This window comes from Giraffa tippelskirchi, chromosome 9 (assembly GCF_054371585.1).
Source record: "Giraffa tippelskirchi isolate mGirTip1 chromosome 9, T2T-mGirTip1v1.2.pri, whole genome shotgun sequence".
Classification (NCBI taxonomy): Eukaryota; Metazoa; Chordata; class Mammalia; order Artiodactyla; family Giraffidae; genus Giraffa; species Giraffa tippelskirchi.
The window spans coordinates 118,858,188-118,880,098 of NC_137283.1; the positions used below are offsets into that span (position 1 = coordinate 118,858,188).

The following is a 21,911-nucleotide window of genomic DNA, read 5'->3' on the forward strand; positions in this document are numbered from 1 at the left end:
GCTGAGGATTTATTTCACTGGCGTCGAACATCAGGTTGTTTCAAACATTTCATACATTCATACTTATTTCTTGCTTTTTTAATTACTGAAAATAGTATACCTATACTTTTCACTTATTTCTAATATAAGTTTTGACAAATCTAAAAATGAGCATCACTTTCAATTAATTCACTACAACTGAGCAATAAAGAAGATTGGAATAATTCACGACACATTGTTTAACGAGCTTAGAGACTTTCCTAGCAACCTATCAACTGCTACAGATTCCTTTCATAAACTAGGTTATAAACTCCAGGTTCTTATTGCCTAACACAAAAACTACAGAGATGGACACTTTAAGATGGCATAAGAATATTTATTGTTATTATTACAGAGACATGAAAAAACCTTAATCTTTCTGAAATTCTAACATTTTAAAATGCTCCCAATAACTAGGTGAATATAGAACAATAATCCTAAAAGTTACAATAATCCAAAATTAAAGAACACATTTTATTGATATTTTTCAGACATTCCAAATACAGCAATTAAAAATCTCAAGATAAATTCCTTTATTGTTTGAAGACCAACTCACTAAATTAGTTCTCTTCAGAAATTATCTAATTACAATCTGTTCCATTCTAAAATGTTTAGTGAAATGAACACCATTTTAAAGGCTAGGGGTTAAAATGAGTTAAAGGATGAATCAATCCCTGAAAATTACTGTTATTTATTATTTACTAATATTCCTTGTATTTTACTACATATATTTTATAGTATCATTAGATTATGTATTGCATATGATGATTTATCTTTAATTCTGATTATTTCATAAATTGGTATATTTTTAATACCAGTAAATTAGTATATTTTAATACCAGTACATTATCATCTGGTGTGCAATAAATGACATTAGATATCCCTTTAGTTTGAAAGGTAAACATTCGAGAGTACCCCACTGGTATACTTTCTTGCATGGAACATCATTCCTGAAGGTAACAAGGATGCTTGCTCTTTTAGAGGGTGAAAACATCTAAGCTCTCCCTCCAAACAAAAAGACGTGGAAATGGCTTAATTCTAACAGGAAAAGTCCAATGTGTGATTAGAGCACAGTTTACCAACTGAATAGAAATTTAGGCCAAAAGAACACAACTGTCCCGTTCTTACAAAACCCTACAACTCTTTTAATCTATAAAAGACAATCATTCAGGCTTTATTCCTGAGATCATAATGTTAAAGCCTCTCTATTAAATATTTGCTATTTTAACTTAAAATTATAAATAATAATCACTTTATCTACTCAGTTCAGTTGCTCAGTCATGTCCAACTCTGCGACCCCATGGACTGCAGCACGCCCGGCTTCCCTGTCCATCACCAACTTTTGGAGCTTACTCAAACTCATGTCCATGGAGTCAATTATGCCATCCAACCATCTCATCCTCTGTCATCCCCTTTTCCTCCCACCTTCAATCTTTCCCAGCATCAGGGAAAGACCATCCCCGAGAAAAAGAAATGCAAAAAGGCAAAATGGTTGTATAGCTGAGAAAAGAAGAGAAGTGAAAGGCAAAGGAGAAAAGGAAAGATATACCCATTTGAATGCAGAGTTCCAAAGAATAGCACAGAGAGATAAGAAAGCCTTCCTCAGTGATCAATGCAAAGAAATAGAGGAAAACAATAGAATGGGAAAGACTAGAGATCTCTTCAAGAAAATTAGAGATACCAAGGGAACACTTCATGCAAAGATGGGCACAACTAAGGACAGAAATGGAATGGACCTAAGAGAAGCAGAAGATATTAAGGAGAGGTGGCAACAATACACAGAACTATACAAAAAGAGAAGGAGATGACAACCCACTCCAGTATTCTTGCCTGGAGAATCCCAGGGACGGAGGAGCCTGGTGGGCTGCCATCTATGGGGTCACACAGTCGGACACGACTGAAGCAACTTAGCAGCAGTGGCAGCAGCATACAAAAAAGATCTTCATGACCCAGATAACCACAATGGTGTGATCACTCATCTAGAGCCAGACATCCTGGAATGCAAAGTCAAGTGGGCCTTAGGAAGCATCATTACAAACAAAGCTAGTGGAGGTGATGGGATTCCAGTTGAGCTATTTCAAATCCTAAAAGATGATGCTGTGAAAGTGCTGCACTCAATATGCCAGCAAATTTGGAAAACTCTGCAGTGGTCACAGGACTGGAAAAGGTCGGTTTGCATTCCAATCCCAAAGAAAGGCAATGCCAAAGAATGTTCAAACTTTACCTACTACCCCAAGCCAAATGCTTTCTTTGCTCTTAACAGTAAGAGGTACTTCATATGCATGATCTCATTTAACACTCACAACAACCTAATGTGGATGATATCATTTTTCATTTTATTGATAAAAACCCAGGGGTATAAGTAATTCACAAAAGGCACAGGACTAGAAATTGGCAGTCTCAGGGATCAAAACTGTTTGTCTCCAAAGTTTGTACTCTTAATTATTCTGCTCTAATTCTAAGTTTTATCATAAATCATAAAACTACTACTTTTGAAGTCACACTAAAATCAAAATATATAGATTGTGTGAAAATTAAAGAAGAAATAGTCAGTAAGATCTTAACAATATAAGCCATAAATCGGTATATAATGATCTACTGAGTATTTATTATCCTATGAGAGGGAGAAAAAAAAGAGACAAAAAGTTAAATAAATATCTTTTCGTAGCTAGATTTCACTAAGGGTCACCAGGACACAAAGCTAGTATAAACTGACCCAGCACAATAATCCCAGATAACTAGATACTCATAATAGGGAGAAAGCAAATCCTTTTAAAATTAGGGGACACATCAAATCATCAATTGTTTTGAATAGGGTGATAGGAAACCACATGTATCTAGTTAGGAAAAGAGCGCCAATATCCATGGAATCTATGAAAGCTCATGCAGCAGAGTTTCTAGGTCTTCTATACTATTCTATTCCACATTCTACATATTTGAAAGCATCTAGTATGGTATAGCATCTATCATGCAGATCCACTCATCCACCCTTCAGTATACTGGTACCAACCATCTTCTCTGCCCAGAACTTCCTATGTCCTTTTTACCTACTTAGCTCCTATTCATCCTGCAAGTCCCAGAGGTCACCTCCTCTGGGAAGCCATCCCTAAAACTCCCCAAGGTCCTAGTTCCTTACTCTTCTATGAGCTCCAATAACACCTATACACTCAAACACACAGCATAATTAGCACTCTATATAATTACTTCTTTGGGAAAGGGGGTTAGAAGCTATTGGCTTAGCCTCGTTTCTACCCCTAGCCCCACTCCAAGACAGTGAGTTCTTTAAGGAGAATGAGCCATCTTGGAGTAGCCATAATTTTGTCTATTGTCCCAGTGTAATTACAAATTGCACCCCCATTTATTCTCTGTAGTTTTCCAGTTTCGATCATAAATAATTTGATCATCCTGTCTACATAGACAGGATCCATATCTATTTTGCTCACTATCTTGAATCCCCTGGGACTACAATTATTCTCACAAAATCCCCCAAAGTAGAAAAAGTAAAAGTATAATGTATCCCTGTTTTAGAATGAAGAACATGCGATCATAAGGCCAGCTCATTTGCATGTATTAAATCACAATGTTTTAATGAATATTATCAAAATGTTGTTGTTAAGTTACTCAGTTGTGTCTGACTCTTCTGCAGCCCTGTGGACTGTAGCCCACCAGGCTCCTCATGGTATTTCCCAGGCAAGAATACTGGAGTGGGTTGCCATTTCCCTCTCCAGGAGATCTTCCCAGATCAGGGATTGAATCCTGATCTCCTGTACTGGCAGGTGGATTCTCTACCACTGAACCACCTGTGAAGCCCATACTATCAAAATGCATGCCCTAAAAGGAAATGCTGCACTGAATATTAAAAATTCCTCTAGTGAGAACAAAGATGAATATGCAGTTACCCTCATGAATACAGCTGGAGACCTTGTGAACCAAAATAAAATATAATGTTTAAGTCAGTTCTTCCAGTCACATTAACACACCCCTTTCCAGTTCTTTAATTTTTAGCTCCATCACTCTTCTATGAATAGAAACATAAAATGCTTGGATCAGTTACACAGTCTTGTCAAAATAACCTAACCTGCAATTATAACATCCTAATGTGCTTTTTAAAAATGTTGCCATGAAAACTTTTCATTAAAGAAATTCTTATAGTTCTCAGACCACTGAAAATTAAACCAACCATTTGCATCTCTATAGATGGTAAAATGCAGATCTTGAGTATATAAAAATATTTGTATGACAAAAATATTGTGTGGAAAAAACAATATGCTACATTTATATAATTATTTTATTTCATTAAAAAAATCTGTATGAAAAAGTTATTATTCAGACAATGAATGAACATTCTTATTAATGACTGCCTTCTAACAGATAGAAAATATTCAGTTCACAGTCTTCTAACATATGATCTAGATGTAATCCAAACTCCATTTTCAAACAGAGAAAATTTTACTGTTAAATTTTAAAACATGGACTCTTCATCCATTCAAGTATCTACTAAAGGCTTAATATATTTCCAGTATTCACTGAACAAGATGTGATGACAGACACAAAAGCATTAAAAATGGTCTCTGTCGTTCAAATAATTTATAATCTTTAAGTAAAGGATAACATCCACAAAGAATGCAAAGTAGCTTCAGTCACGTCCGACTCTTTGTGACCCCATGGACTGTAGGCCAGCAGACTCCTCTGTTCATGAGAGTCTCCAGGCAAGAATACCAGAGTGAGTTGCCAAGTCCTCCTCCAGGGGATCTTCCTGACCCAGGGATTGAATCTGTGCCTCTTATGTCTCCTGCATTGGCAGGAGGGTTCTTTACCACTAGCACCAAGGCATAATATCCACATTAGCATCATCCTAATAGTACAAGACATTCTGCATTTTCTTCAGCTAGGAGATTCACAATTTCCTCTCATTTTACAATTTCTACAATTGAAGTTGTACCTTAAATCGATTACTGATGTACTGAAAAGCTGATATGTATCTCACATGTGCAAGAAGCATTAAAATTGGTGAAGCACCACAGTTCAAGTACTTAAATAAAGAAGCTAGGATTACATGCAATATTACATATAGTTCTTACATTGACCTAGCATTATAAGAATTATGGACCCATTTTTTCCAAAGAAAAAGCAGAGGCCCAGCAAGCTAAAATGCTTGAGGTTTTTTTTTAAAAAAAAAAACTGGGAACTGGTAAAGCTGAGACTCAAATCCATCCGCTACATTCTGCTGCACCACATTGCCCTACCAAAGGCAAGCTGGATGTTGGTTAGAATAGTGGAGGAAGGTAAGTGGAGGAGCACTGAAAGATGCAGAGAGAGAGGAGGAGGCTTTCCAGATGAAAAGTACAAGACACTGAAAGGTAAAGAGGCTTCTAAGTTATACTCTTGTAAAATAAGAACTCTGTACCAGCTGAAGATGCAATGTAGACATGTGTTCAGTCCACCATCTTTAACAAGAAACCCTTTTAGTAAGTCCTATTTTATGCCCATTTTCCTGATTAGGAAATCAGCGTTTAGAGAAATTAAGTAACTTCAGGAAGGTTATACAACCAGTATGGGAGCTAGGGTGAAAACCTAGGTAGGTAGTCTACATCCTAGTACCAGTGCTCAGTCTCTCAGTCACATCCGAATCTTTGCAGCCCCATGGACTACTGCCCACCAAGCTACTCTGCCCATGGAATTTTCCAGGCAAGAATACTGGAGTGGGTTGCCATTTCCTATTCTAGGGGATCTTCCTGACCCAGGGATCGAACCCACATCTCTGCACTGGCAGGTGGATTCTTTACCACTAGTGCCACCTGGGAAGCAGTCTATATCCAGACCCACTCTTTTTAATCAGTAAGCTATCCTGCATCTCCAGCTGTATAGGGTTCTTATTTTACAAAAGTATAACAGAAGCCCCCATATCTTTGAGTGTGTTGCACTTCTCATCTCATAATAAACATGCTAATTCTCTCAGACACAATATTTGGTTTTCCATGAAAACAGAGAACTGACCAGGCTTGAATAACAAAGAATTTACTATAACTATTCACTAAGCATCTCTCTCACTCATTCAACATTTAAACTGCTTTTACCATATGCCAGGACGGCATGTAAAAGAGTAAGATTACAATGACTTTGTAAAACAAAATGTCTCTTTTTCCCTAACATGACAAGTGATAAAAGCTACTGCTTTTTAAAGCATAATTTTCTTTTACAAAAGAGATGTAAAGTATAAGAAAGGATGTGGGCATGAGCTGAGTTGAGTTGAGCTGAGTTGAGCTGCACCTTAACTGGTATCTTTATGAATTACAGGGGTAGGGACCATGTCCTGCTGATCTCTGTGTAACAAAGAACTTTGCCCCAGAAGACTTGGTAAAAAATGAATTGTTTATAAAATAGTTATTGTTCAGGAAGTTAATGCAGTTTTATCACAAATGCAGTCCAAACATCTCCAAAAACACTTTTCTCTGTCATTAAAAAGGCACTACAAGTCTTTTACAGGATATGCACGTAATCCTAACCAAGATATCAAAACCAAAAAGAAATCCAAATTTCATTTACAAATTAATGTGACTTTAAAACTTTGGGGCAACACTGAACAAAACGATGTGATGTGACAGAGTCGATGCATGTCTGGTTTGAGTGGTCAGGGAGATCTCTGAAGAAATGAAGTTCATCTAAAACATCACTAATGACAAAAGAATATGAAAGAATAGTCCCAAGTCAGACAAGAAAGTTTTCCACATTATGTTTTGTGATTTGAGACATGTTTTGAATTGCTCCATGATTTTTTGGCATGAGTCAGAAGAGGAGGAGGAGAGTGGAGTCTGTTTTCTTGGCTCAGTCAATAGGCTTAGGTGGGCTCAACAAGTGGGAGGACAAATCTCAGAGAGAAGAGTGTGGGGGAGTTCAGGGAGGGGGGAAGGCTGTCAAATCCATCATGTTTGGTATTTCACAATGACTGAAGTAGAATTCTTTATCAATCCTAATTTTCCCAATGCGCCAAATCTATCACACAGTTTTTAAGTGTATTTTCTAATGAAGACATTATTACCCTTTGGTGATATTCTACCTCTTACAGGATATATGGTATATAGTGCTATACACTCGAAGTAAAACAAAACCACCATTTTTATTTCATGAAGAAAGCACACCATAATTGTATCCTATGGTTTTGATAATTCTGTAGAAGAGAAAAACAGACTTGGCCACTGACATCACAAAAATTTTAAGTCCCAGGAACTATTTAATGTCTTAGCTAAAAACTTTTTATCCACATACCATTAAAAACAACAAGAACTTTGAGTCTCTCTGGGGAAATTGCCAAGAATGCCACCTCCAGGTATCTACCAAACAGATTCCAATATCAACCCAACATCAAGTTTGAGGTAAATATAACTGTCCCAAGGTCAGTGAGCTAGTAAGTGACAGAGCTGGGATTAAGGACCCAGCAAAGTCTGACTAGAGTTCATACCCTAGTCACAGACTGTGTTGCCATCTGAATGAGCAATGCAGAATAGCTAGACTCCAGGGATTTCCAGTAAGCAAAAATTTCTTTCATAAATGGTCAATAATTTCCAAGATGTCAGGTATCAGAGATAATTTTCTGGAAAATATTCAGCATAACCATTTCTCTGTGGACCCTCTAAAATCTAGTCTTTGGCTTCAAAAAGGCATTTAGCACAAGGATAACTGCAAATATTATCATGAAACTGTCTGGTTTCAACTCCCCGCCCACTAGCAATATGACCTTGGACAAGGATGTAATCCTTCTGTGTCTGTTTTCTGTTTCTATAAAATGATGTTAATAACACTACCTACCTCACAGCATCGTTACAGAGGTTTAAGAAGCCAGTATAAATATTAAGGACAATGCTAAGAACATAAAATCAACAAAAGTTCTAGCTGTCGTCATTAAATAACACCAGAGTAAAGACGGCTACAGACTTCAACTCTATCATATCTCCTCATCTGTACCTTCAAATTATTGCCACTCTACATACTAAAGCATAAGGTGAATAAAAGCCTAGAGAAGGTGCTTTGATAACCCTGGAAAGATCCCTGGAAGACACTGCTCAGGACATTCATTACACAGCATCCTTTTCAATGAAAATCTAGAGAGGGATTTCTTTATACCAGCTCTATCCAGTATAAAGAAGTGAATTGTACTGATGTTTCGGAACAAGGGGTTTTGTTTTACTCATAAATGCTTTAAATCAAGTAACTAATCAAACTTCACATTTTACAAAAATTGCCAAGCACGTTTAGAGTGAAACATATCCCCCCTCTCTTAGTATCTGGAGCCTAAAGGTATGTGTCATCCTGTAATTGCTCTTGGTTCATTTAATGGCTAGCCCCTTTCTTTTTCCTTTGCCAGCCAATCTGAATCAAGTTAAATTTTATTCTTTTTAATAACTAAGGTATGAAACAAAGTATCTGGATGAGTAGGAAAGGAAATAAAAGTAAGAGTGGTGATCTCATTAAGATCTTCCTCCAGGTCTGTAAGAGCAGGGTTGGCATCTGCTGCTGAGCTGGAGGCTTAGGAAGAGCCAAAGCATAAGCTAAAAATCACAAATTTGAAAGTAGCCTGCCACAACTACACACTCACCCATAGGTAATCTGTCCAACGATCTATCTCATAAAAGAGTTCTCTATGTCCCTATGCTTCACTGTCTCTTCCTCACAAAACACATATAATTCCAAGTTCATAGATTTTTGACTTAATAATCAACAAGTATTTGCTGAGTGCTTCCACATTTCAGGCATTTTTCTAGACACTTGGAATATATCAGCAAGCAGAACATACAAAATGCATTCCCCATAGAGCTTAACTTACACATGAGAAGATAAACCATAACCATGGCAAATAGGTAAATTATAGGGTGCGCCAGAGAGTGATAAGTGATATGAAAAAATCAAGCAAGCTAAATGGGATCTGGGTGAAGGCTTTATGTAAAAAAATAACTTTCAGTAGAAACTGAAAATACTATAATAATTTTGAATGGTTATGTTGGTTAGAATGATACATACCAATTTTTCAAAATAGATTTTTTTTGTCCTCAACCCACATTTAAAATGTTTGAAACATTAATTCTGTTGATATTTCTTCAGTAAAGTGAATACTTTTTCATAAAACAAACTAAATCACATCTTATCATTCATACACACTCTTTATTTCTCAGGCACTTCAGTAAAAACTAGGACTCCAGAAACTGTTACATTTCCTTTCTGGTCTTGCACCCACACCTATAATTTTGGAAACTCCAACTGCAAAGGGAAGACAGGCTGTCAGTTTTAGGATGTATCTCATGGACTCACAAAAACATAAACTTCCTCTCAGCACCCCTATTCTCACTTGTCTACTGTGCAACAATGTCCACTGCTGAATCTACGGATGTGTACCCCAGAGGGCACAGGCTCCTGCTAAAATCACTGACAGTGGCAATAAAGCTCATGACAGTCCTGAGATGCTACAAAGACACTCATCTGAAGTACTCACCACCCAAAGGTACCCTTTCCTAAAATGACCACAATTCTAAGTGCCAACACAGTCCACTACTACAACGCTACCATGTATTCAGGATCCCTTAGAGATTTCAACCAATGTATTATCTTCCTTGCTCATTGTAAAGAATACCTCCCTTTCTAGAACTTGGGCTTGAGTCCACATGGACTTGGGCCAGAGGACAATCTGGTGGCAGACACTATGTTGTACTTGGATGCAAGCTTTTGCTCTGACACTGGCCCACTGGGTTGGAACTAAGCTTGTAAGCTTTGATTCTCTCCATAAGGTCTGTGACATACAGAAGAGCTTGCCCCAAAATGTTCTCCTGACATGCCTCAATCTTAGGGTACATCCTGGGATTTCAGCTCTAAGGGAGTTGGCTGTGGGCTTCCACCTCTCCGGGAGAAAAAGCACTGCTATGGGTTCAATGGCCGCAGGTGAGCACTGAAAAGTGTTAAGAGTTGGCCCTGCTATGCACTGTCTACACCAGCACGAAGAGCTGGCACAGCAATGTGCTGAGATAAGGGGGTAATGATCAAAAATAACACATAAAAATGAAATATGGGAAGCTACATCAAATTTCTCAAAGAAAAGCTTTCCAAATTAAAACTACAATATTTGAGAGTAGGTCATAACAAGAGATTTACAAATTCAATACAAAAATATGGGAACATCCAATATAGGGTAATCATATTCTATACGTGAAAAGAGTTATCAAAATAGAGTTATATTCTTAGAGTTATAGGTTTCCCTGATGGCTCAGACAGTAAAGAGTCTGCCTGCAATGCAGAAAACCTGGGTTCAATCCGTGGGTCCGGAAGATCCCCAGAAAAGGGAATGGCAATCCACTCCAGTATTCTCGCCTGGAGAATCCCATGGGTGGAGAAGCCTGGTGGGCTATGTCCATGGGGACACAGACACGAGAGTGACACAAAGAGACAGACGCAACTGAGCGACTCACTCACTCACTCAGTTATAAATGTAAGAGTAAAAACAATCAGTCTTCCAGGGAAGAAAATTTTACAAGTGTATTAAAAGCATTTTTTCCCTTCCTGTGACTATTTATTCTTTTGATAAAGATTAGATCCAAAAGATTCCTCCAAAGAAGACAGTATCTCTTATATTTTCCCCTAAATACTAGAAATATAGCAAACATATTTTACAGAATTTTCTGCCACCTGACAAATTTGGAAAGTGTTACGAAATCATGAACAAATCTTACATTCTAACCTAACCTCACAATGTATGATTTGTGTAACTTGGGCAAATCAATCAGCCTTTCTTAGCCAACACTCACTTCTCCCTAAGACAGGGTAAAACAACTTCTTCCACAAATACTTTCACTAACATTAAGTGAAATGATGAGTTTGAACATACTTTCTACACATGGAAGTGCAATGTAAGCAAACAACCTCATCAAATTCACTCCAGCAGATGTACTCATTCTGCAGCACATGAAGCATTTATCTATCTCACAATAACCTGATGAAGCGAAGAAAACTAACTTGTTCGCCCTAAACAGCATTCCTCCAGATATTATAACTTTATTTTGTAAAGAAGTTAAAAAAGACAACTGGTTTCAAAGATAATTACCTCCACAGAGCAATTTTAGCCAGAATATCTGAAAAAAACAAGAATGAAAACATTACATTATTTCCTGTCACTGTCATGTTTAGTTGCTAAGTCATGTCCGACTCTCTTGTGACCCCATGGACTGCAGCCCGCCAGGCTCCTCTGTCCATGGGATTCCCCAGGCAAGAATACTGAATCGAGCTACCATTTTCTTCTCCAGGGGATCTTCCTGACCCAGCGATGAACCTCATCTCCCGCATTTCAGGCGGATTCTTTACCGCTGAGCCACCAGGGAAGCCCTTTTATTACTGCCTAGGCTACTCTATATAATGCCTTTTTTTCTGACACCTTGAATCGCTGCTTGCCTCGTAGGTAACATTTTCAATTATTCAAGCACTAGTTACGATTGCTGGTGTCGGCATGATCAGTAATTACTGTCTTAATAATCACAGGCATCTGATTCCAGCTGCTCCCATCTTTGATATAACCATGAGCAACAGCCTGGAGGACAGGAGCTGACAGGCAAAAAATTCAGCTGGGGGTCAAGTTAATGCTGGTAGTGTACGAGCTTTCAATGAGCTACCAAAGCCAGAGAGACATGCTGAAAAGTGAGATCACAGATTGAGAAAGAATGAATGTCCCGAGGGTTTTGTACAAAATAAAATATTTTCTGAATATGAGAACGGCTTTTGAATCTAAATCTGAAGAAGCTGGCTAAATAACTCATACCTTCAACAACCTTGTTCCGGGTAATTATAAAAAGAATTCATCTGCATACTCATTCCCCTGCCAGATATGACTTTTCCCTTCCCCAGATGGCTGGGGTGAGTGTCTGTGCCTATGGCAAAGGAATAAGAGCAGGAGCTCAAAGTCTTTAAAAAGAAGGGAAGGCTTACAAAAATGTGTCCTGTGTGAGACACCAAAGGGACTATGAAACCAAAGAAGACCGACCAACAAACGAAAAGTCTGGGAGACCTGTGTCCTGGCCCCAGCCCTGTCTCCCTTGGATAAGCCACTTTGCTTCTCCATGCTTCTGCTTTCTCATGTGAAAAGTTTTCAATTAGCAATAATCACGGCTGGGATAAACCTCATTGGCTACGATACTGCCACTGCACAAAGCTTGCTTTTTCATGTGGACAGTAGTGTGATCCAACTCAAATCAGTCTGGAGAGTTCTCTGTGGCCTATGAGAAATTATCCAATGTGAGGCTCAGCAAAAACAGGTAAAGCTGTGCCCCTCAATATCCACCGGGGACTGATTCCAGGAGCCACTGCAGACACCAAAATCCACAGGCGCTCACATCCCTTGGTTGGTCCTCTGTGCGTGTAGATCCCATGGACACAGAGGTCCAGCCATAGAAGACCATACCACCACTCGGATCCTGTGAGAATACCACCAAGAGACCCAGTGCTTTAGGAGCTCTCCTGTAAGTCCTTTTAACCCCTAAAATATGGAAATCTGCATCTACTATAAATCAAATATATTTTTACAAAAAAAAAATAGGGGAATGAGAATGTGTGTGCATGGGTAAGGGATACACAAGTGTGTTCAAATGTGTGTAAAGGTATGTAGATGTGTGTTTCAGTGGGTAGACTGGAGCAGACAATCCACAGAGAATTCATTTCTCTATTCTTCCTGTCTCTTTTCCCTCCTAATCACTGGCACTGATTGCTCATTTAATTTTTAAGCAAAGCACGTGGACAAGGAAGAGGTGAAACAGGTTGCCTACTTATTTCCCAGGCTAGCTCAGAAGCCAGTCTGCATTAGGGAGTGATTCTCACAGATGGGGGACAGGAGAGGATTAGTGATGGTGGTAGAGAGGGAGGCAGGGACATCGGAATCACCTGAAGAAAGGCTTTTTCAATCTCTCTATGCATTTTCCTCTCTCTCCCCCTCCTTGGGATTCTCATATGACCCTGAAAGGATAGTCTTAACATACCCACACATACATACATACATACATACATACATACATACACAAACTCATCAGAGCTGTAAGTTACTGCCACTTTTTTGCTAGAGGAATAAAAGATGAAGGATTCCACTACTAATGTCCTTTCCTGCTCTGACACTGTGGGACTTTGCTCGTGTCATTGATACACTTTCTAATTAAGGAAACACTCAAACTGACCAAAGAACAACAGAAGGCTTCACCACATAGCTATGTAGAAAACTGAGTGGCAAGTAAATGAGAACTAAAATAAGGAAAAATACTCTCTGGCAGAGCTAATCAGGAGTGGGGTTTTCATGGAGGAAATAAGCATGGCACTAAACCTTGGTGCACAGATCTTAGAATGAGAGGGAGGTACAATCACGTTGAGCCAGGGGTCAGGCACACATGTTCAGGATCAAACATATGCAGGAGGGCACGAACTGGAAAGACAGCAAGGGGGGACAGCCACAGTGCTGGGAGTAGTGCCAGATGTGATGCCTGGGATAAGCAGGGTCAGTTGACCTTCGGCTGCAAATGGCACAGTGTCAGAACTTAAGAGCACCAACTGTGCAGTCACCACTGGCTCTAAAACAAATACGTGCTAAGTGGCTTCAGTTGTGTCCAACTCTTTGCGACCCTATGGACTAGCCCACCAGGCTCCTGTCCATGGAGATTCTCCAGGCAAGAATACTGGAATGGGCTGCCATGCCCTCCTCCAGATCCAGGGATCTTCCCGACCCAGGGATTAAACCTGCATCTCTTCTGTCTCAGGCATTGGCAGGCAGGTTCTTTACCACTAGCGCCACCTGGGAAGCCCCTAAAGCAAGAGACTACTACAATGAAAGACATGTCTGAGAAAGCACCTTCAGATCCTGGTGCCCAGGATGGTCACAGCAGAAGATTCCAACGTGCAATCCATAAACAGACTTCAAGCACACGACAGCCCCTGCTGTTCTGTGCCGCTCTTTTTCTGAAGCTGCAAGCATGCATGCATTTTGTACAGGAAAGAGGAATTTATTAAATTCTCAAAAAGGTATGTGACAACCACTTTCCCCATCCGACCCCCATCCCACCCATACACAACACAGGAAAACTGAGAATTCAGTAGAAGAAAGTGTTTGCCTATTTTCCTTGTGAGTGGGGGAGGTGCAGGTGGGAAAAGTGAAGGGTAAAACACAGAAAAACAGTGGCTGGTAGGCACCATTCCAGGTGATCCCTGTGCAGCAGGGAACCCAAAAGGGAAAACTGAGAAGGCGCTTTTCCAGGGTCACTTTCAGGGAGGTGCTAATAAAAGGGGCTTTCATGAATTATGTGAAGTCAGCTACAACAGCAGTCTTATCCTGAATTGTTTTATGATTACCCCCTCATATCAAACCTCTTTTGCATTATAAAACCAGTTTCTCAGAGCTAAAATTTCACATAAAATGTGTTTTAAGTCCTTCAGGAAATATTTAAGGAATGAGATCAAGTACAGTTAATTCTTAGTGGAGATACAAACAGACTTCCAAAAAAAGCAAGAATCATATTTCTTAAGTCAAATATCAAAATCCACATTTGACCACTTCCACTTATTCAGTAGGGACATTTCTCAAAATATTAAAAAACTAGAGTCAATCCAGGTTGAAAGAACAAAGACATACATTTTTCACTATATTTTCTACCAAAAGCAGTGTTGACTTTTTGGGTACTTCAGTTAAATTTAGTTTGCTATTGGAACATATGAATCGTAAAAGCTGCGCCTTTAAAAGAGTTTTCAGAAAAATTTATTTTTTGAAATTTCAACCTGGTAAGCAAATCTTTGAAAATTTGTTTGCAAAAATACAAAGGAAAAAAGCAACACCTGAGAAAGTCTATGAGCTACCAGTGATGCTCTGAAGTAAATCCTAAGGTGTTAATTATCTCAGATTTCTAGGAGGCTTCTGGCCCCTAAATATGCTGGTTTTGGTTGTGCATTTCATATTTCTATTTTTGATTGTGGATTCCAGATCTTCTACTCAGCTTTCCATTCTTTGAATTCCTACAATTTGCGCCTGTGTTAGGCATGCGTACATAAGGCCTAGATGACAATTACACTTGTAATGGACTTGCATCTTTCCTCTCCGCTGTTCTGTAAGTGCCTTCCAGACACAGACTACCTCTCACCTAGCTTTCATGAGAGTACCTAGCATAGTCTGCTGAATGAATAAGTAGACACTGTCTCAAGAGCAGGTATGAGCCTTACTGCAAACTCTGGTGTGGGAGAAAATTAAGAGCTTAACCCTCTGTTTCCTACAACTCAATTTCTGTTCTACCCTTTGGGAAGTGCTGCCTTCTTGGGGCTGCTCAGAGTTACAGTGTGGTTCTGGGATTTACATGGTGGCATAGTGACCTGGGCTGCCAGGTGTCTCTGGTCTCCAAGTCCACCGTGAGTACCTTAGCTTGACTGACATTAAATCCAAATGTCATTTTCAGTCCTTGACTTACTGGATATTGGCAGCATTCAAAGCGGATACATGCTTTCTCCTTTTGAATCTTGCTAGTTCCTAGGCTTCTGTGATTCCATCCTCTCCTGGTTTTCCCTCTTCCTCTCTAGCTACACATTTTTCTTGCTCCACTCTCTCTACCTAATCATTACGTGCTGCAGTTCTGTGAGGTTCAGAGTTCAGTGGTCTACTTTATCTCTAGGCAATTCCAACCCCAATTAAAAACTGTATCAGAGTTTTCTATGATAACCAAACATACAATAACCTCCTATGTGACATCTTCAGTTGAACACCTTGCTGCTGCCGCTAAGTCGCTTCAGTCGTGTCCGACCCTGTGCGACCCCATAGACGGCAGCCCACCAGGCTCCTCCATCCCTGGGATTCTCCAGGCAAGAACACTGGAGTGGGTTGCCATTTCCTTCTCCAATGCACCAAAGCGAAAAGTGAAAGTGAAGCCAAGCCGCTCAGTCTTGTCCGACTCTTAGCGACCCCACGGACTGCAGCCTACCGGGCTCCTCCGTCCATGGGATTTTCCAGGCAAGAGTACTGGAGTGGATTGCTCAACACCTTAAGACAGCTCAAATTTAATATTGCCAAAAGCACACATAATTTCCTTCACCCATCCTACCCACCCACCACCTCTTCTAGAATCCCTTTCTTGATGAATTTTACGAACATACACCCAACTGCACCGGACGTCACCACCATCCAACTGTATGGATTGGATTCACCACCATGCAAATGGTGCCTCCACCCACACAGCTCTATAGAATAGCACCACCCTCAGAGACCCAGGACTTTTTAGGGTCCTCATTCTCAATATCCGATCCAGCACCAAGACCTGAAAATTCTACCTTTATGCAGCCCTTAAATGGTCTTCTCTCTTCCTCGCCTCCTCCTTTCACCAAGCTACTACGATCCTCTCTGACCTGAACCAGAGCCAACAGACGGTCACGCCTTCCTATAGCGCTGCGTGCTCTCCTCCAATCAGAAGCCACTGTTAGCTTTCCAGGTGCTGTCACTCCTTGACTAAAACCCCTCCTCAGTGGCTCCCACCGTTTTTAGACTAAAGACCCAGGTGTGGTCGGTCCTGCACTCCCCACCCTCGAGCATCGGCTCCCCTGCTCCCTCTCCCTGGCTCTCAGCACCCCACTGCACTCCACTGTCACTACTTTCCCCCTAACACTGCACTGGGCCTCTGCACATGAATTTTTCTCCTTTATCTGAAGCATTCTCCACCCTCTGGCTTTCTTTTCATTATCTCGTCACATCTTTCAGACCCCCAACTCCACCTTCTGAGGGAAGGCCTCCTCACCACCACCTCAGAGCAGGTCAAAAGCCTTTTTACACTTTTCCCAACACCACGAGCCTCAGCATTTATTTCTATTGTGATTTTACCCTTATTTGTGAAATCGTCTGAGGAATGCCCCTCACTTCCACTAGAGTGTCAGCTCCAAGACGATAAAGCTATGATCTGTTTTCCTCACCACTGAATCAGCAGAACTTGGCACAGAGCCTGACACTGAACAGATGCCCCATAACTATGTGCCAAATGAGCATTCTTGACAGAACAGAATAATAATAATAAGAAAACTGGAGATGCTTTCATAAGCAAAAACACCAGTGGCAGCATATTTAATAAGTGACACCAACACAGGATCTTTTATACTTTTCATCCTGAAATGAGAGTACTAGGGTCATACAAGCACAACCAGGTGTGGCCCATGAATCACAGCTTTAGACTCTGAATACTGGAAAACAGAGGTGATAGTCAAAACACAATTGCTGACATTCTCATTACCCCCACACCCAGGGAGAGGTGATAACAGGAAGAAAGACTGCTCTCTCCAATAACAGGGGAGCAACCTTAGCTCCCAGGCCCTCCTGCCTCTGCTTAAGAATAACCATAGCGGTAGATTTACTGAGCGAAAAAAAATTTACTGAGTGCTTACTTCCTTGCTGAACAAGGATAACATATATACATTATCGCATCTGATCCACATAATTATACCACAGAGTAGAGATAACTGTCTCCAGAGGAGAAATGAGGATACTCAGGTTCAAAGAGATAAATAACTTTCCCAAGACCAAATAACTGGTAAAAGAATGAACCAGGTTTCCACATACGAGCTGTCCGTCTCTAAAGCCATCCCATGGATGCACCATCTCTCCACTGCTGATACACAAAATAAAGGCAGCTACAAGCAGCCAGAGCCCCCCTGGCTGTGGAGGAGGGAAGTGGCTGGTGGACACTGTGGTCCACAGACTGTTTTAATATACCAGTCATCACAAAGGGCCAGAGCAGCTGAAATCAGTAACAGCATGGAGAAGGTGGGGTGTAGCATCTGCAGTACATGAGAAGGCTGGATCCCAGAAGAAAAAGTCTCCACTGTGGACCCCAGTCCCGCCCAGTACCCTCCAGCAGGGAACAACAGTGAACACAGAACAGAGAAACAGAGCCAAGGACTGTTCCTGATGCTGGAGGGCCTCAGCCAGACACGTGGTGTTGTTTCCACTATGGAATTAATCCTGTAACTTCTCTTCGCCACACTGGTGGCCAGAGAAACCCCTGGTTAAATTTTTTTTAAAAGTGCATATAAAGCAAGTTTGGAAGAGTTGTTTTGAGGATAGTCAACATAAGAAACTATAATAGAGATAAATTACTGGATTCCTTTAAATAGCCAATTCCCAGAAGCTTTAAAGATTTTTTTTGTTTAATTAAATCACATGTTAGTCGACAAAGAGGCTTAGGAATCAGACAATTAGAGGTTGCAGAGAAATCAGTACCTCCTGAAGGCCTGTTTACTCACAACGTCTGAGAAAGGGAGATGGTTCACACTGTGAATAATTAGAAGGCAGGTGGGGAAACGCTTTTTGAGACTAATTTAGCCACACGTCTTAGAGAGTTGCCGGAGGGTTTTAGAAAGAAGAATGAGATAAAGAAAGCCAAGTTTCCAAAGATATCGATCTGACAAGAGTCCACAGGAAGGGATGGAAGAAAAAAGAAAGCTCACAGAGATCAATACAGAAGCTATAGTGCTGAGGACCTGAATCAGAAAAGTGGCCAGAAGAACAAAGGGGAGAGAAGGGCACAGGAGCCGGCGGGAAGGAGAAACTGAGAGGCTTGGGGACTGCATACTGAGATGACAGCCTAGTTAGCCACAGAGAAGATCAGACACACTTGAATAGGGTAATAATTGAATTTTACATAAATATCCAGCTCCTTTAACCCACACTCCCTGAGCACTGGTGATACCAAGTCTGAGAAGCCGGAGATTCAAATGTCCAGAAAGGGCACATTTATTGATACAGAGATTAAAGGTTACCTAGGGTGGAGGGGGAGTGGAAATAACTGTGAAGGGGCACAGGGCAGCTTTGGGCATTGATAGAAATGTTCTAAAAGTGGGCTGAGGTGACAGCTGCACAATTCTATACACATTGACTAAAAACTATTGAACTGTACACTTACAGTCTGTAAATTAACCCTCCATAAATCTGTTCTTTAAAGTGATGAGAGCTGTGGAAAAGGGACACTAATTCAGAGTAAGGAGAACTGAGAATGAAGAGAGGGGGGAATAGTTTACATTTTCAGTAGGTGATCGCAGTGGGCCTCAGTGAGAAGGTAACATTTGAGCCAAGACCTGAAGGAGGTAACGGAGGGAGTCTGTGGACAGGCACGAAGAGGAGCAGTCTAGGCACAGGAAAACCTGGGACAATGTGCAACACAGGTTCTAAAGCAGAAAAGGAGGTCAGCGAGACCAGGGCAGGAGTGGACAGGAAAGAGTAGAAGATGAGGACAGGGGATAGGAGGGGAAAGATGGTGTGGACTGTGCTGCTTCCTGGGATGGAATCTATTGGAGGTTTGAGCAAAAGAGGAAGGTGATCCAACTCTGGTTTTAGAAGGATCACCCTGGCTGTGGTATTGGAAACAGTCTACAAGAGGCAAGGGTTTCCCAGGTGGCGCTAGTGATAAAGAATTAGCCCGCCAATGCAGCAGACACAGATATGTGGGTTCAATCCCTGGGTGGGAAAGATGTCTGGAGAAAGGCATGGCAACCCACTCCAGTATTCTTGCCTGGAGACTTCCACGGACAGAGGAGCCTGGAGGGCTACAGTCCATGGTGTCGCAGAGTCAGACACGATTGAGCAACTAACACTAACTACTACAAGAGGCAAATGAGACCAGCTGAGAATCTGTTACAGTAGTTTAAGCATCAGCTGGTGCTGACTGGGGCAATGATGGGAGCAGGAATATGGTGAGAAACGGTCAGATTCTGGGTGCATTTTGAAGGTAAAACCAACAGAATCTCCTGACTGCCTGGATGTAAGTTGTTCAAGAAAGAAGCAAGGTTGACTCCACAAGGCTCTGTGCCTGAGTAACTAAAGATGGGCAAACTCTGGAGGAGGCAGGTTTGGAGGAAAAAAATTAAAAAGCATGTACTGGGAACTTTGCTACTAAAATACATTATATATGCCAAAGTCATGACACATAATTTTGGTAACTTTCTCTTAAAGGTCAATTTCATTACAGGGTTTCCTTCCAACATATTCATCAGTTGGGGTATTTTAGAGAATGAATTGGCCACGCAAAATTTAGAAATGTCTATTTAAAATCCTGATTCTTGGCCTTCTTTTTATCTGTAGGACTGTTGAACAGCTTATTTTCTTATAACTCCTTAATTATACTTCTAATGACATCAGACTTACCCTGCCTGGAAAGGTCCTGCTGTTGGTCCAAGTGAACCAACAAAAAAGAGCAGTGACACCAATGACAGTCACTCATCTCTCAGTGATTTTCCTTAATAGAGCTATTGAGCTGAGAAAAGGCCCAATCAATGAATTTTGAAATATATTAATGAGCTCCACCCCCTATAAAAAATATCAACTTTAGAGCAAAATCCATGAAGCATCATGAATAAGTGTTGAAAATCAAGGACAGTCTCTCCTGTAGTTATTTCTCCTTAGAAGAAAGCTTTCCTAGTGGCCCAGATGGTAAAGACTCTTCCTGTAATGCACGAGCCTGAGGTTCAATCCCTGGGTCGGGAAGATCCCCTGGAGAAGGGAATGGTAACCCACTCCAGTATTCTTGCCTGGAGAATCCCACAGTCAGAGGAGCCTGACAGGCTACAGTCTATGGGGTCACAAAAGTCAGACACAACTTAGCAACTAAACCACCAAACCACCAGAAGAAAGCTACCATAAGGAGATGAAAGTAGAAAACATTAAATTCCTCGCTGCAGATTTAAATAATACCTATCATTATTTAACTTAATCTTTTAGAACATTTCTATCAATACCCATCATTTCACGATGTAAAACACAGATTTTTCTTTCTTGCACCTCTAAATTTCTATGTGTTTATTTGGTTCCCTTGATTTATTCTAAACATATGGCCACTGGACTTCTCCGTGTGATCATTATCATTAATAAATGAGTTAGAAATACATAGTAGACTCAGCAGCTGTGCCCAAGGCCATTACTGCCTCTAATTTGGCACAGATGGCCAAAAAGTTGCTAATGGCAGAAAAGCCAAGTGCTAACCACCTAATGCGGAGAAGGCAATGGCACGCGGAGAAGGCAATGGCACCCCACTCCAGTACTCTTGCTTGGAAAATCCCATGGACGGAGGAGCCTGGTAGGCTACAGTCCATGGGGTCGCTAAGAGTCGGACACAACTGAGCGACTTCACTTTCACTTTTCCCTTTCATGCACTGGAGAAGGAAATGGCAGCCCACTCCAGTATTCTTGCCTGGAGAATCCTAGGGACAGCGGAGCCTGGTGGGCTGCCGTCTATGGGGTCGCACAGAGTCGGACACGACTGAAGCGACTTAGCAGCAGCAGCAGCAACCACCTAATGAAGCTGCAGCCTTAAAAACCAACTGATGGTAAATACAATTGTACAATTAACTTCACCCTCATCTCTGTCTGTCTCTCCTGTCCTTGACACAAAAGGGAGAAGAAAGCGTATACCCTAACTCCAATTTGGTAAAGCTCTAAACATATCATTCCATCTCATTTTCCAGGGAGGAAAAGGTAACTCAACAAAACAATTCCAGTTCTAAAATGGTCATTCTTTAGGTCGAAGACTTTTCCTTCAACTCAAAAATAATCCTGCAAAAGGGATTAAGCTGGTTTGTACCTAACTTAATAACAGAAAAACCATCACAACAGTCATAATAATGATTACACTGATCACAGACAAATAAATATAAGTATGATATCTGCCTGTCTTTCATACACTCACATGCCTCAAAATGACTTCTCTTATATTTATAAATAGGCAACATCCTCACAATGCATAACTCTGATCATTTTCTCTGATCAAAATCATGTATAATTTCATAAGTGTCTCATGACAAGGCTTCCTTTTCTTCTTATCTATATGCTGGTGCTTAACAATTGCATGTCTCCTCAAAATGCCTGATAGTCAAGTATT

At 40.7% G+C, this 21,911-nt stretch overlaps 1 protein-coding gene and 1 pseudogene across 18 annotated transcripts in view; both read right to left on the bottom strand.

The window, feature by feature from the left end:
* The window catches only part of KLHL32 (kelch like family member 32), a 209,616-nt gene that overhangs the window by 175,731 nt on the left and 11,974 nt on the right, over positions 1 to 21,911 (bottom strand). The gene's annotated exons all lie outside the window — the stretch shown is intronic.
* On the bottom strand, positions 12,122 to 12,201 carry LOC145522155 (U4 spliceosomal RNA; annotated as a pseudogene).